Raw genomic sequence first — 14106 nt, forward strand, 5'->3', positions numbered from 1 at the left:
GGGGCAGATACGGAAAAATCCCCACCCTGCAAAGGGTGAATACAGTTTTATAAGTTTAGCAAATTAGCATAATTTACAAGAATCCCTAATTAGAAGCACAGGTGATGAAGTAATTCCCCCCTTTTGGCTCCACCTCTTTAGATAGGAACTAAACTAAAGCCCCCCTTTAGATAGGAACTAAACTTTGCTTATGAAAATGTGTCTCGAAGAGCTGGTTTCAACCTTGGCTCCCAGCAAGAACCAAGATAAGATAGGGGGCCTTGGACCTCCTGGGGCTTGGAGCCTCTGGAATATGTTTTGTCTTTCTGCTATCAGGGTAGGGAAAAGGTAGGGAAAAATACTGCAGCTAGCTAGGAGCTATATAACTATACAACAATAGTCTACAGAGCTGCAAATATATATGAAGAAAATACAAAAGCAAAAATCATTCTAGCATCAGCATGACTTACTCAATGGGCAACAAACACAAACAGCCCAGAATGGAAGGAAAAACTGATGATGAGATGTGAGAGGCTAAGTCTCTATGGCTGCACACTCCTCTTGAAAGCCTGAGCAACAGGTACCTCGCCTTTGGGCAGGAGAGGAGCATGACAATGAGCAGGGACTGCAGCTTTCCCACTGTACATGGCCAGCTGACTCATAGACCACAGCACAGAAAACAAACACATAGAAAGCAGGTAGGTGTGTAGTGGCCACAAACTGCAGCCACTGTGTGCATCGGTGTTAACTGCCCCCCCACTGCCTCTAAAAGAGAGTTAATCCATCCCTGTACACACAAGACCAAGTGCTTTCCCTGCTAAATCCTGATAGAGCTGAAACAAAGTCAAAAATTGTTACACAAATGTCCACACATTTAATTGCTGTCTCAGCTCCCAGTTTAAAAATGGTTGGTAACATTTTTCATATTTATGACAGTGCAAATGTAAGTGAAAAATGAAATCTAGACTGTGTTAAACTTTTCAAAGTAATGAAAAGAAGTCTTTCCTGATGTTAAAATGACCCTTTACTCGCATATATATGCCACTACTTATTTACATTCTATGCTGCTAGAAATAGTTTAATTTTATTGATTTAAACAGAACCACAGTTAGGCCCCAGCTCTTTTATTCCCTTGGAGGAAGAAAGTACTTTGCAGCTCTTAAAGTTCTTTATTTGTAATACATTGAACCTTTGAAGTAACACAGCTGTTTGTTCACAGACATTATCTATTTCTGGGTTAAACAGAAGATGACCACTCAAACAATTCAATATTCAAATTTCTATTTTTAAATTTACAGTTAAATATAGATGGACATTTTCATCTCACAAAATTAATGTGAAAGCCTGTAGTTTGTTTCATATCAGTATACTATTTTTCAGATAGACAGCAAATTTATTATATATTTGCAATCCACAGGAATCTTAAATGGATTGCATCTGTTAGACATCACAAATTATATTAACTACTTTGTTGTGGATTTAGTGGTACTGAGGAGCTATTAAGACAGCAAACCAGCAGCTTACTGTGTCTAACTGAAAATCCTTTACTTTCAAAGCTTTTTTGTTATTATTTTTTTAAAATCAGAAATATGATATATTGCATAATAATAAAACCACTTGTATTAACTGTTGACATTTTCCATAATACCTTGGGAAATTACATTAAAAAGAATAATTATTTTTGTTCTTGATTTGTACCAGTCATGCAAATACAAACACAACAAGCCTTAAGGGTGTTCATTAATAATTATTTGCTTAAGATATTAATTTCAAAAAAATACTTTCAAACCATACTTTATCTAGTCACAGTGGCTGTAACTATTATAGCACACAATGATTTTTTTTTTTAAATTTAATTTGAAGTATCACAAATATAAGTAAACACAGAGTATGTTTGCACTCACCATGTATACTTCTGGGTTTACTGCTGACAAAAAGAGGTTTCCTTGTATAGTGAATCTGCAAGTTTGTTGTAATTGATATCAGTTTTCTGGGAAAAAAAAATAAGCAGAAAAGTGAAAAAGGAAACAAATATATTATTCAACAGGGCTACTCGAAATAATCACCTTTCTAATTAACAATACTCTGAACTTTGCTAATTTTTTACAGATAACTCATGAGAGTGCAGTTGGATTTCTTCAAATCAATGTAACACATGTGCAGAACTTTGCCAGGATTTCAGGGTCATTTTGAACTTGTGCAGTCATCACTGTGAAATGAAACAAGTATATTTTTGTATTTTTAAAATTACAGGAAACTAGGGCATCCAGTATATCCAGAGACCTGTGAACAAGTACTGACAGTTGCAAACAGTGGACGTCAAACTGTACTACTGAACAAGGCAGTCCAATCCATTTTGGTTTCCACTAATGGTTAAGATGATTTCGAGGTGAAGTCATACATTGCCCAATGACATCTGGCTAACTTAGGTAATGTGTTCTAGTTGTTTCTAGCCCAAGAGAGCTCAATCTTTAGTTACCTCAGCCTATTTGTTGTTGCCTAGAATTAAGATGGTTTTTTTTTTAAAGCACATTTTAGAGACCCTGAGCTGCAGTTTGTTGGGGTACTTCATAACCTTGTTACTGTTACTAACATCCAGTCAGGGCCAGTTCCTTTAATTAAATGTTCATCTCCTACACTCTCAGGCACAATGTTCACGTACCAATGTCTGTGTGCTCTGTACTATGTTTTATGTATGCTTTATTTCACATGTATGTGAGCTCCCCTCTCCCTGCCAATGCTGCTTTACTGTATCACATACCAAGGACACTTGTTAGGACTTGTGTGCAACGCCAGTGTTGCACCTGTGTGGACATGTGCCTTTCCAGAATTCTTCCTGTGGATAACTTGAATGTCATTACTTAAAATCAGGAGCACTAGTTGTTTTTTTTTTAAAAATCATCCTTGCAGTGTGAGGGTAATTCACAATGAACAGGCATGTGGCAGAGAGCTGAGAGTGCTGTGCAAGGAACTTAAAGACAACTGTGGATGTGAAATACTCTTCAATTCACATGCTCACTGTTAGACAACAAGAGAAGCAAATTTAACTGAAGCCTGAAAAGACCCACTGTATACCTATCTGGGACTGATTGCTTTCCTAAACTTTCAACAAGGCTGCTGGAGAAGCAGAAAGCAGGTGGACATGAGCACCTCTTTGTTGAAAGCAGTATTGCCCAGCATTCACTATCAGAAAAAAAATCAAGCCCTTCTTGTTGTGTTCTCTCCCCTCTCAGCCATACTCACCTCCAGTATATTACTTCAAGGCCTGCACTCAGTTGCACTATGTGGTTGAATGAGTTGTTGTGATTAGTAGTCTCAGTACGTACAGCAGCTAGGTAGAGCAACAGGCTATTAAAAATACATGTGAACTGCAGGAGACCACAGGGAATCTGGAAACCTCTGTGGGTTTTAAGTGTCAACAGATGGCACAGCATGACCTACTTTGGAATAAATAAATTAAAAAACGAAGGGTAAAGTTGCTCTGTCAAGAAGTGTCTGTGCTGGTACTGGGAAGCTGCGGAACTGCAGAGCTCAGGGACCAACAATGGGGTGTCTCGAGGCTGCCAGCTGACTTCGCAGGCCAAGCATCATTAGTATGTGTTGGCTGTTCAGTAGCCTACTCAATATGTGCTGGTAATATTAATCTGGGTTTCCTAGCAGCAGGTGCCTCTATCATAAGATTTTCTAGCCTGATTACTTTGCAGATTGGCAGAAAGTCCAAGGTTTGAGTGACTCGAAATAACAAAATTAAATTTCCAGCACTAGCAATGTCTTTTCTGGACTCAGGATAGGTATTGATTCTACGGTATCACCTTTTACTTTTAATAGACACTTAAGAAAAAATTACTTCATTCTCCAAAGAAAAGAATACAGTCCAATACTTTCAATCAGCATCACAGACATAAAAGCAATTGTCTGATTTTTCAAGTCTCCTCTTATATTTGCTTTAAGGTATACACCATCTATTAGTATTATTGCTAATTTCAATGAGAAAATCTCTGAATTGTGTTGTTTCTATAGCACCAAGTGTCCTCACTCTCCTCATGAGCTATTTTGTAAATTTCACCTATCTTCATTATTGTATCTGGCCTTTTCCAGAATGTCCCTTAAAAAAAGAGCATATAAACCCTTCTAAAAGTATAAAGAAAAAATAAACTGGATAACATTGTCTATTGTGAGACACAATGTACAGACAGGTTGGATGCTTTACTGAGCTCTGCTTGTGGACTAACACAGATGCGAAAATCACAGTTCCAGCATGTATTCACTTGATTTTATGGACAGTTAATGCAAAACTGCTATTTGCTACCTGGCAAAGAGAATGAGTTAAGATATCTTAAGACTGCTGATCATCCTGTTTGTAGAACAATGTAACCAATTAATTATCCAGTATGGATAATTTGGTTTTTTCTCATCTGTTCAAATTTTTACAATTTAAATACATATAAGCATTCAGTTCAGTTATGAACACATAACATGTACATGTGTGTACTTGGCTTCCTGTGTATAACATAAGGATATGCTTTCCCACCAATCTGGGACAAATCCTCCCAAGGGACACTAGGCTAAATAACCATTTGCTTTTAGATGATGATTGAAGAATCTAAACACTTTACACAAGACCCATTGTGATTTTTGTAATCTGCTTATTTTTTTAATCCTTTTAAACATTTTATGCCTTTCAGCCCTTTTAACTCAACATACAGGTAACGGACAGATTGATTTTAAAGCTTTCCCAACCTGTTAGCATTATGGAGCTATATTTATATCCTCTGACAGGGAGAATCCTGTATGACAGGGAAAGGTTGAAGGCATTCAGCCATCCAACCCCCTGCCAGGCTCCATTTCAGATGATCAGAATTGGCCCTGAGTAACCTGGCCTGGCCTTGCAGCTACCCCTGCTGTGAGCAGGAGGCAGGACTGGAAGACTCCTGATGTCCCTTCCAGCCTGAATTACCTTATGGCCAGGTATTGGGAACTAATGGTCGTATTGGACTTTAATATGGTGAGCCTTAGCAAAGCAAATTTTCTGGAGTGCTAAAGGCACTTTCCAAACCTCCAAATGTGCAGATAGACCTTAAGCTATCCCCATGGTCTAGGTATTCAGCTTACATGAGAAACATCTTAGATATTCCACCTTGGAGCCACACACCCACCTTGAACGGGAAGAAGAAATTATTTCCTTGGATAAGTCACAGATTTCCTCAAAATATACATCTCACTTCCTACAATAGCTGTGACATCTCTTTCTGCTCCTTCACTTAATACAAACCAAGAGCCATGGCCACTGGAGTTCCCAGGGAGGCACACTGGCACTGTAACCAAGTCATGCTGTGCACAGACCTTCCCATCAAGCAGGCACAAATCCTTGCTGCCCTCCCATGCCAGCAGATCTGATGTCACCTTGGCCGGGGAGGGTTAGAGACCATGAAGAGTTCTCAGCGGCCTGCAGCACACAACATTTTTCTTCCTGCCTCAAAAGGATGCACAAACAGCCCTTTGGATGAGTGCAACATTGAGGTGATGGTGGAGGAAAAACACACACTTCTACAAGGCAGGTCTCACCCTCGTCCATGGGGTGATCACCATCTATCACGTTTGCCTTCTTAGTGCTCTCTATGGGACGCATATTATATAGGGGGAATGAAAATGATGAAGGTGTATATAGAGTTTGTGGAGCAATTATTAGTAACTTCATGGTTAGTGTGCAAACATGGACCTTTGGTAAGGCCCTGAGCAGGAACACAGGTTCAGTACCTGCTCAATTTTGTTCTGAATTGTCACATCACTAACAGAAAAAAATAAGCATGTGTGTAACTGCCTGTAGAGTCAGGCCTTAGACCCATGGTGACATTTTCTGTGACTGATTGCATATAGTGTGCATGTTTATACTTGCTTTCTCTCAGAAATAGCTCTCCCAGCACTTTGAATGTCCTCTCCTTAGTAATGCAGAAGTCCTGCTGTCTGGGCAGGAGATCCACGCTTAGTTGAAAGGCCAGAGAATGAGAACCATCTGGACATATGGTAGATGTCCCAGGATAAGGGGCACTTTATCCCATTATTATGAAGGACTAAATCATTAATGAAGCTTTTTTTAGCTTCCTGGCCATGATATCCCTAAATTTTCATCTGTTACATATCTCATTTGCTTTTATCTCCTCCAGATTCTGTGCTTAGACAGGAATACTGTTTGCATACAGAATATAGAAAACTTCTTATGAAATTACTTTGAACAAAGCCCTAGATTCACAAAAAATCTATCAGCATCATTTTCTTTTGAGGAGATGGTGGGGATAATGCTGTCTTTGAAATGTTTTCTTATATTTACTCTGCTGATTATGTCATTCAACACACAGCAATATTCTTTATTCTTCACATTACTAATTTGGTAGCACAAATTCAGAGTTGTCAGAAATCTGAATGCAAAGAAACTATTCTTAAATATGAAAAACAGTGTTGTGAGGTATCTAGATATAAAACCAAGCAATATATATGAACACTGTTTACAGAATTGACAAGACAAATAAAGGTGCATTAGTAAGATGTAATTTCTGCAATACAACATACTTTAGTTTTCCTGAAGAAGTGCTGTAATAATACTGTGTTGGGTTTGCCTGTCAGAGTATAGGTGATGCTTTCACATCTGAGATGTAAGAACTGAGATGACAGTCCCAATTCCACTCCAGATCATTTCCAAGATGCTGTAGACTAACGGGGCGATCACAGACAAAATCACAGTCTGAGTCATTACAGAAAAGGCCAAAGAATGTGGAAAAATGGGTGTCAAGCTCCCAACAAAGTTCCTCATATTCAGGAACTGGTCTTTCCACTGTCAAGAGAAAATCTGTCCTGACACAGTGACACCCCAAGATCCCCATTAAATCAGAGTGACTATTCATGTGAGGAAGCAGAGTAGAAGGAGAACTTCAGTTTCTGATGTTCTGGACCTAGATGCTGTTTAAGTGCCTGTGACATTGAAGTGATGTCATGAGCACCTCCAGAACAGAGCCGAGGCTAAACTGTCAAGTCTTGCAAAACCTGTCAAAAACTTTGCTAATAAAAAAAAAAAAAATAGCTAACTTGACAAAAGGCCAGGCTGAGTGAGCATGAAAGAGGATCCATGCTCTGAAGTTCAATTAGCTCATTTAGGTCAGGTGAAAAGTTGGGCTAGTTTCATAGGGTATTGTTAAAAAGCTTAGGTTAATCACAGTGAAAGGTGATGCACATATAAATCAGACACAATAATCATCTGGTATCTCATACAGAAATTCTATTTTAAAAGTCAAAATTAAGTGCCTTCAGTTAAAAGTATTAGGGACATTTTCATAAGCTGTAATATTTTTTGTTTTAGTCTGTGTAGAGGAGGATTTTCAGTTGTGATAAAATATGGCTTTTAGGCTTTTAACTGAAACATTAAACTGGTGTCAGTTACAAAGTATGAGCACAGTCCAAGGATACAGTTTGATTGGTTCTATCTTCAGAGTGAGACGCTATATTACAAATAACTTGTTTTCAACAATTAGGGTGCTTTTACTAAAAAAGGAAATTAAAAAGGCCTCCTTTTATTCTTAAATATTTTGCCAATTGAGTAATAGTTCTCATTAGCCATAGAGGTTACCTGTACATTGATGTAGCAGTGAATCTTTTATTTGTCCCTTAATGGGCATCTAGTCTACTAAATGTATTGCTGAGAAATACTACTGAAGTTAAAATCCACCAGGGCCGAAAAGTATTGTAATTTATTTACATTTATTAATACCATAATTAACCAAAATAATTACAAATATTTAAAAAAAGAAAAGTCTGAAGGAGAGATGAAAAAGTGTCCTATTTTATACTACTCTCTAAGAGCTTACAGGAGATTTCTTTGGAAATATATGACTTGATACCTATCTCTTCTATGCTCTGACTAGGTTAGTACTGACAATATGTACTAGCCTACATAAACTAGTGAAGTTCTGAAAAACAGAATTATTTATAATCTCCTCCAAACCTGTAAAAATAGTTGCCAGAAATATACATGTCCCTTTTTGCTTGCTGACTGTTAAGTTGAAGCCAGGCTTAGACATAGGTATCTAACTTTTAGGCCCTTGATTTATGACATATTCTACACTGTTTATCCTGTGATAAAAGCACAGGATAGAGAGCAACAACATACAGTTTTATTTATTGAAATTTCCTCCAAAGTTCATAAGTTTGCAGGAGGAAATATGATTTTTATATATTTTTAAAACCCAAGGGATGCAGTCATTAATATGTCAGGAGTTTGTGTTTTACAAGAGACACTATTTTTAGTGTATTTTGTACACAGTGCCAAAAGTGCACTGGATGTTTTCTTTTACAAATGAAGGTTTCCTGCCTAATCCACTTGTTCTAATCTCCAGCTGCCTTTTTGGTAAAACATGAGCTGAAGAAAAACAAAAACATTAACTTTTTTGTTTGTCTTCTTCTATTCCTTTTTGGTGGCTATTCTTTCATTGTTCTGACACACCAGTACAACAATAATTCAAAAATATTTTTGCCTAATAAATTACTGCCTGATGTTCTCTACAAATAAATACATTACACTGAGCCATAAATACAGATTGAGCTGCTGCTGGCTGTGTTTTCCATCTGCAGAGCCTTTCTCCAAACTGCCTGATGACATCACATAGATTATTCTGACTCACTGGGATCTCACAAAGCCTCTGCCTAATGCAGGTATTAGCAGCAGCAAATATTAGCAGTGGACATCAACTCAATGAAGCAGCAGAGTAAAGCAGATAGAGAATTTTTAAGAGTGGTTGAGCCTGTATGTGATGAAAATAAATACAGGGAAGGATTGATTTAATCTGTTTACATAACTGACTTAAAATTAACTTGCAATTAGGCCCTCACCAAGAATTACTCAGTGATTACACCCTCCAGCTGCCTAATACAAGCATGGGTTCTGGGCAAGGCTTTAATGAGGAGGGATGAGCTGCTGCCCCCCAAATGGGTCCTTTCAGGGCCACCCCTGTGGAATGACAGAGCATGCCACTAGAGGGAACTCAGCCTATGCCATACGAGGCCTTGACACTGGGTTTTCCCTACTACTCACTTACTTGGACCCTTAAGCATAGCACACATAAAGCTATATGCATCTGCTTTAGAGACACCTGCGGCATAACTCCATCTGTTGAACCAAATGTACCAGTGTTCTTTTGCATCGCATGTGCACATGGCGCATTTTATCTTTTCTATCAGTAGTAATGTGGTTTTTAAACCTTTTGTCTGTTAATTCTTTTCTTTCCTCTTCATCTCCGTGTCTACGTGGTGTCAATGCTCCCTGGAAGTGAACCAAAAAGTTACTGAATGTGCTCATGGTTACTTTGTGTGTAAAAAGCTTTCCTTATATTTCTGTCAGGAAAAGGAGTTGGGAGTAGGAAATTAAGGAAGGGTGGAGGCATGCTAGAGGTCCTTAAAAAGCAAGGTCAGGGAGGCTGGCTGATGCTAAGGAAGACAATATGGAGAAAGGTTCCTATGTCAGCAAAGAGCTCCTTCCTCTGATCATGAGGTATCGGCTTCCTGCTCCTTCACCTCTTCAGATCTCAGTGAAACCCAGAGGGAAAGCACGTCCTTCCCAGTCTGGAGAGCACCGCCCACATAACCATCCCAGCAGTGTTAGAAGTAAGCTAAGTCCTCCCTAAGAAAATTGTGACTAAGATGGCATTTGGATCAAGGCTGCAAGACTTGATCATGATTACTTTTACCCTTCCCCCACATCTTCACATTGTATTCCCATAGTATTTGAAAAGTAGGGCATGTCTGTGTTAAAAATCATATAAACATGCAGCAGTTTGGAAGACTGGAAATAATCAGTTAATTAACAGTAATACAGGTTAACTCTTCAGTGTTGCCACAGGGCAGAGGATAAAATCAGGCTGTGTTGCCGGTACACAAGTTTCTGTTTCACCTCAAGGCTATTTAGGGATGGGGGCTTCCCTCTCACTGGGTGCTACTTCTGGGACTGTGAAGAAAAAACTGGAAAACATGGGGGTTTTTTTGAAGGCTGCCTTCTTTAAACACTCTGAAATACACTGATATTGCCATCAAAGCTGGCACATTTCACATTACTGAGGCTGGTGACTGTGATCCAGATGGGGGCTCACCAGAATTGGGGGTCCTGACCTGACCCCTCCTTTTACCCCAACACTTCCTAAAGACAGAAATTTCAATGTGTATGTTGCTTGTTCATTCTTGTGTACCCAGCTGTGCCTCTCCAGAGCTTCAGCATTTATTCCCAACAGCACTGTAGTCAGAAAAAACAAACAAACAAACAAACAAACAAACCAAAAAAACCTGAGAAATAAATAAAGAGTGAAAATGAAAAGTCTTGAAAGTAGGAGTTCAGTTCTGCACAGGCATAGTTAGTGGATCAGAGTTATCCATGTGGACAATGTAATGGCACCTGTGTTAACCAGATTCTTTCTATTAAAGTTAACTTACATGCATCAAGAAGTCACATGGCTGCTGTTCAATTCAGTCTCGATGGTTATAAGTTTGAAAGACTACCCTTGACCAAAATGAAAGAAAACTCAAAGGAGCAGTGTAAACTCTTACCTTAAATTGCCTACAACACAGCCAGGTCAGAAATGTTTGGCTAACCACAGAACTACCACTGAGCACTCATACAGCCACTGTCCTACAAGCAGGAGGCTAAGGAGTTTTGGACACGTGGAGCAAGCAGGCTGTACATGTGACAGGCTCTCCAACAGCAGACTCAGCCTAGAAAATTAGATAAAAAGCCTTGGTTCATGAGTGTCAGGGCTGCAGACTGCATATTCATCTTCCTGGCATGTCCTCCTGCCAGTGACCAGTCCAGGTCAGACCTCTCAGACTTCCTGATCTCTGAGGAAACAATTACCTTAAGCTCTAATTGTTTGGGGTTTTGAGTTGTGTTTGACAGATTAATTCTATGGTATCTGTGTGGACCAGTATATCAGTTCTTTCTAGTCCTCCAGGATATCAAGTGAGGTATGTTATGGTTAGCAAGGCTTGACAGGTCAATTCATATCAGGTTGACAGGAGAAATCTCAAGAGGATTATTGCCTCTTGTCAAAATCTAACTGTTCTCTAGGAAAAAATACATACTGTCTTGGAGGAATTGTACCCTGAACACAACAGAATAAATGTGGCACACTCAAATTAATTTTTCAGGTGAAAAAACCTACATGTATGAACATTTGCCTGGAAGTGAGGGAAACCAAGAACAATTAAATGTATTTAGGAGGAAATACAAGAGAAAAGATACAGCTGCAGTGAAAAGTAAAGAAAACAGTTGGGGAAGGTGATGGAAAGGCTTGAGATGTTACGAAGGACTGGCTGCTGATCACTCAAAAACTGCACGTCCTGTCCCCCTGATGGAAGATCCTCTCTCTTGGGATAGACTGGGCCTCTCTCTTTCTTCCAGGATCTAATGAAAGGCTAAAGATAAAGCAAATGTAAACTCAAGGAGCTATGAGGATGCTGTGCATGTCCATGGCCCTCTCAGCCAGCTGCTGGCTGCAGCATGTTTGTACAGCAGCAGAGAGCAGCAGCTAATGAGCAAAAACTCATTGTTGACTTATCATCAGCCTTCCCACAGCTGGTCATGGGGAGAGGACAGTGGTGTGTATAGATTATATATTCTACCAAAGGGTCAAAAAAAAAGGTGGAGAAAAGTGTGTAATCTTTAATGTGCAAATTACTAAAACTATTGTGTAATAAAACTGTACACAACACAAAACCTAGGTGCATCCTGATTTATCTCACCAGTCCTATCAAACTACAAACATTTCTAAGCAGAACCTTGTATTAATTGCATTTTACATACTACACAGTATGTAAGGAAGACTTGCAGACCACACACACAGCAACCATGTGAACTGCCAAAGGCAAAACCTGGCTGGACCTCCAGACACTGTGGTTTACTTTCTGGGTGAATGAACAGCCAGCTGAGGGATCTCAAGCCAGCGAGTTCCCTTCTGCATGCCTGTTTTCCCAGCTGTAAAACATGAAGGCCTCTAACATACTGTAATGTACATACTTTATCTGGCTACTTCTACAAGACCATGAAAACCTGAGAGCAGTAGGCACTCATGCAGCATTTTGTGACACTTGAAGCACTGCTAGCCATTAAGAATGCTGTACCAAGGTACAATTTCTAGTAATGAACAGTAGGTACTGACCAAAGAGAAAGTCAGTTGCAACATCTGTCATCTCATATTGGTCCCAGTCAAGAAGTGGAAGCAAACTGAGTTTCATCTAGTCATTAAAATTCCTTAAAATTCCTTAAATTTGCAGTAACATCAGCTACATTGGGAGATTATCTTTTTCTTGCAGTATCTTTCCTTCCAACATTAAACAATGGTGACATCTACACTGCTTCTCTCATCTCTTAGTTGACCTTGTTTTTCAGGGTATTTTTTTCTACCTGTCTCACCATTTTTCTTTTCCTTTTCACTCCTAGTACACAGCAGAAGGGGCACAAAAATATATGATCCCTTTTTTACTACTTGCATACAAAGAATGTCTAAAATTTGGACAAGGTCTATCAATTTACTACTCCATTAATTCCTACAATGACCTATTGCTATTCTAAATATGATAACATGCAATTTCAGAATATCCTGATGCTAGGAATGAAACTTACAAAAGCTTCATGGTATATACACATAAAAGCAAATTACAGATCTCAAATTATATATAGTTTTAAGTAAGGGCACACCTTATTCTTTCTCATGCAGCTATGTGACCAGGCAGTAAAGAACACAAGAATCAGGTGATGAGAGAAACTAGAGAAAAGCCTCTCTATATTAAGCCCTTTATTAAATATAGCTCTAGGTCTTGTTTCAGGAAATGAAAAACAAAGTAAATTTTATTTTGATGGCCATTGCCATCACCACTTATAAGGACTTTGGCAAATTAAAGGGTTCAAAGGCCTACCTGATGAAAGCACACTGCTTCATTAAAGGAGCAAATGACATCCTTAATATAAACAGCAATCTCCTCAAAACCTTTTGCTTTATGACCTTAAGAATGGCACAAAGGCCATGATGATTTTCACTTCTTGAAATACATACAGCCACTTACTGAACTACAACTAGAGCGTCAGCAAAGTCTGACTGTGTAACTACAAGAAAGACCTTGATCCCCAAACACTTCCTCTTTCAGGTATAATTTAGGTGTGATTTACACCAGTTTACTCACCACTGGCAACCTACACCATAAGGATGCATAACTAGCGTAGTCTTCAAACTGAAGACAAGGGTTTATGAACCACTCAGACTAAATGATGCATCTGCCACACACTTGTAGTAATGTCACTTAGGCTAAGGTTAAGTAAAAGTACCAATGCAGCCTTCCAAGAGAGCCAGGCCTTTTCAAAATCTAAAGGCCTGCTTTCCCGGAGTTGAACAAATGAGATTTTATTACCTCATGGGAAAAAAAGTTAGAGAGGAATGCTGACTTCAACACAGGGGGAGACTCTGCTAGGACATGTTTGTTGTGCAAATTAATTCCTCAGGAAACTCTTTCAAATTCAGCTGAATTCTTGACCTTGCTGTCTTAGCTCTGGTAACATTCTCCTACACTCTCAAAGCAAGCCAGAAAGTTCACAGCCTCAAAATTGCTGATAACATTCTATTGCTCAACTTCAGCAGTTAGGTCCTTTTATTGGATAATGTATTTCTCCTTAATTGATGGATATGCCCTTCATCAATCTTTTCTAGGGAAACAGCAACTAAATATTTATTTCTTGCTATCAAAAATATTTTAACATTGTGGTTCCTGTTCAACAAGGTAGCATCAGTTTTTCACAATAAATGTTTACATTTTACAATTGTACCTCTTACTTACATCATAGCTCTTTTGGGTAAGAACCAGCCCATTCCTAACAGAAAAACCTCTTAGAAATTACAACAGAAAAAAAATCCCCTTAAGAAGTTCAGTCAAGCACATAATATGAAAAAAAATATTTAAAGAACACGCTGTAAAATCAAAATTCAAAGAGCACAAGAAGTTGTAGAAGAAAATAAGGAATGTGCTTAACTGCATAGTGGAAGTGTCATAACTTTCCTTCCAGAACATGAAGGGAACCTACAAGAAAGATGGAGTGGGACTTTTTAC

This window comes from Aphelocoma coerulescens, chromosome 3 (genome assembly GCF_041296385.1).
Source record: "Aphelocoma coerulescens isolate FSJ_1873_10779 chromosome 3, UR_Acoe_1.0, whole genome shotgun sequence".
NCBI lineage: Eukaryota > Metazoa > Chordata > Aves > Passeriformes > Corvidae > Aphelocoma > Aphelocoma coerulescens.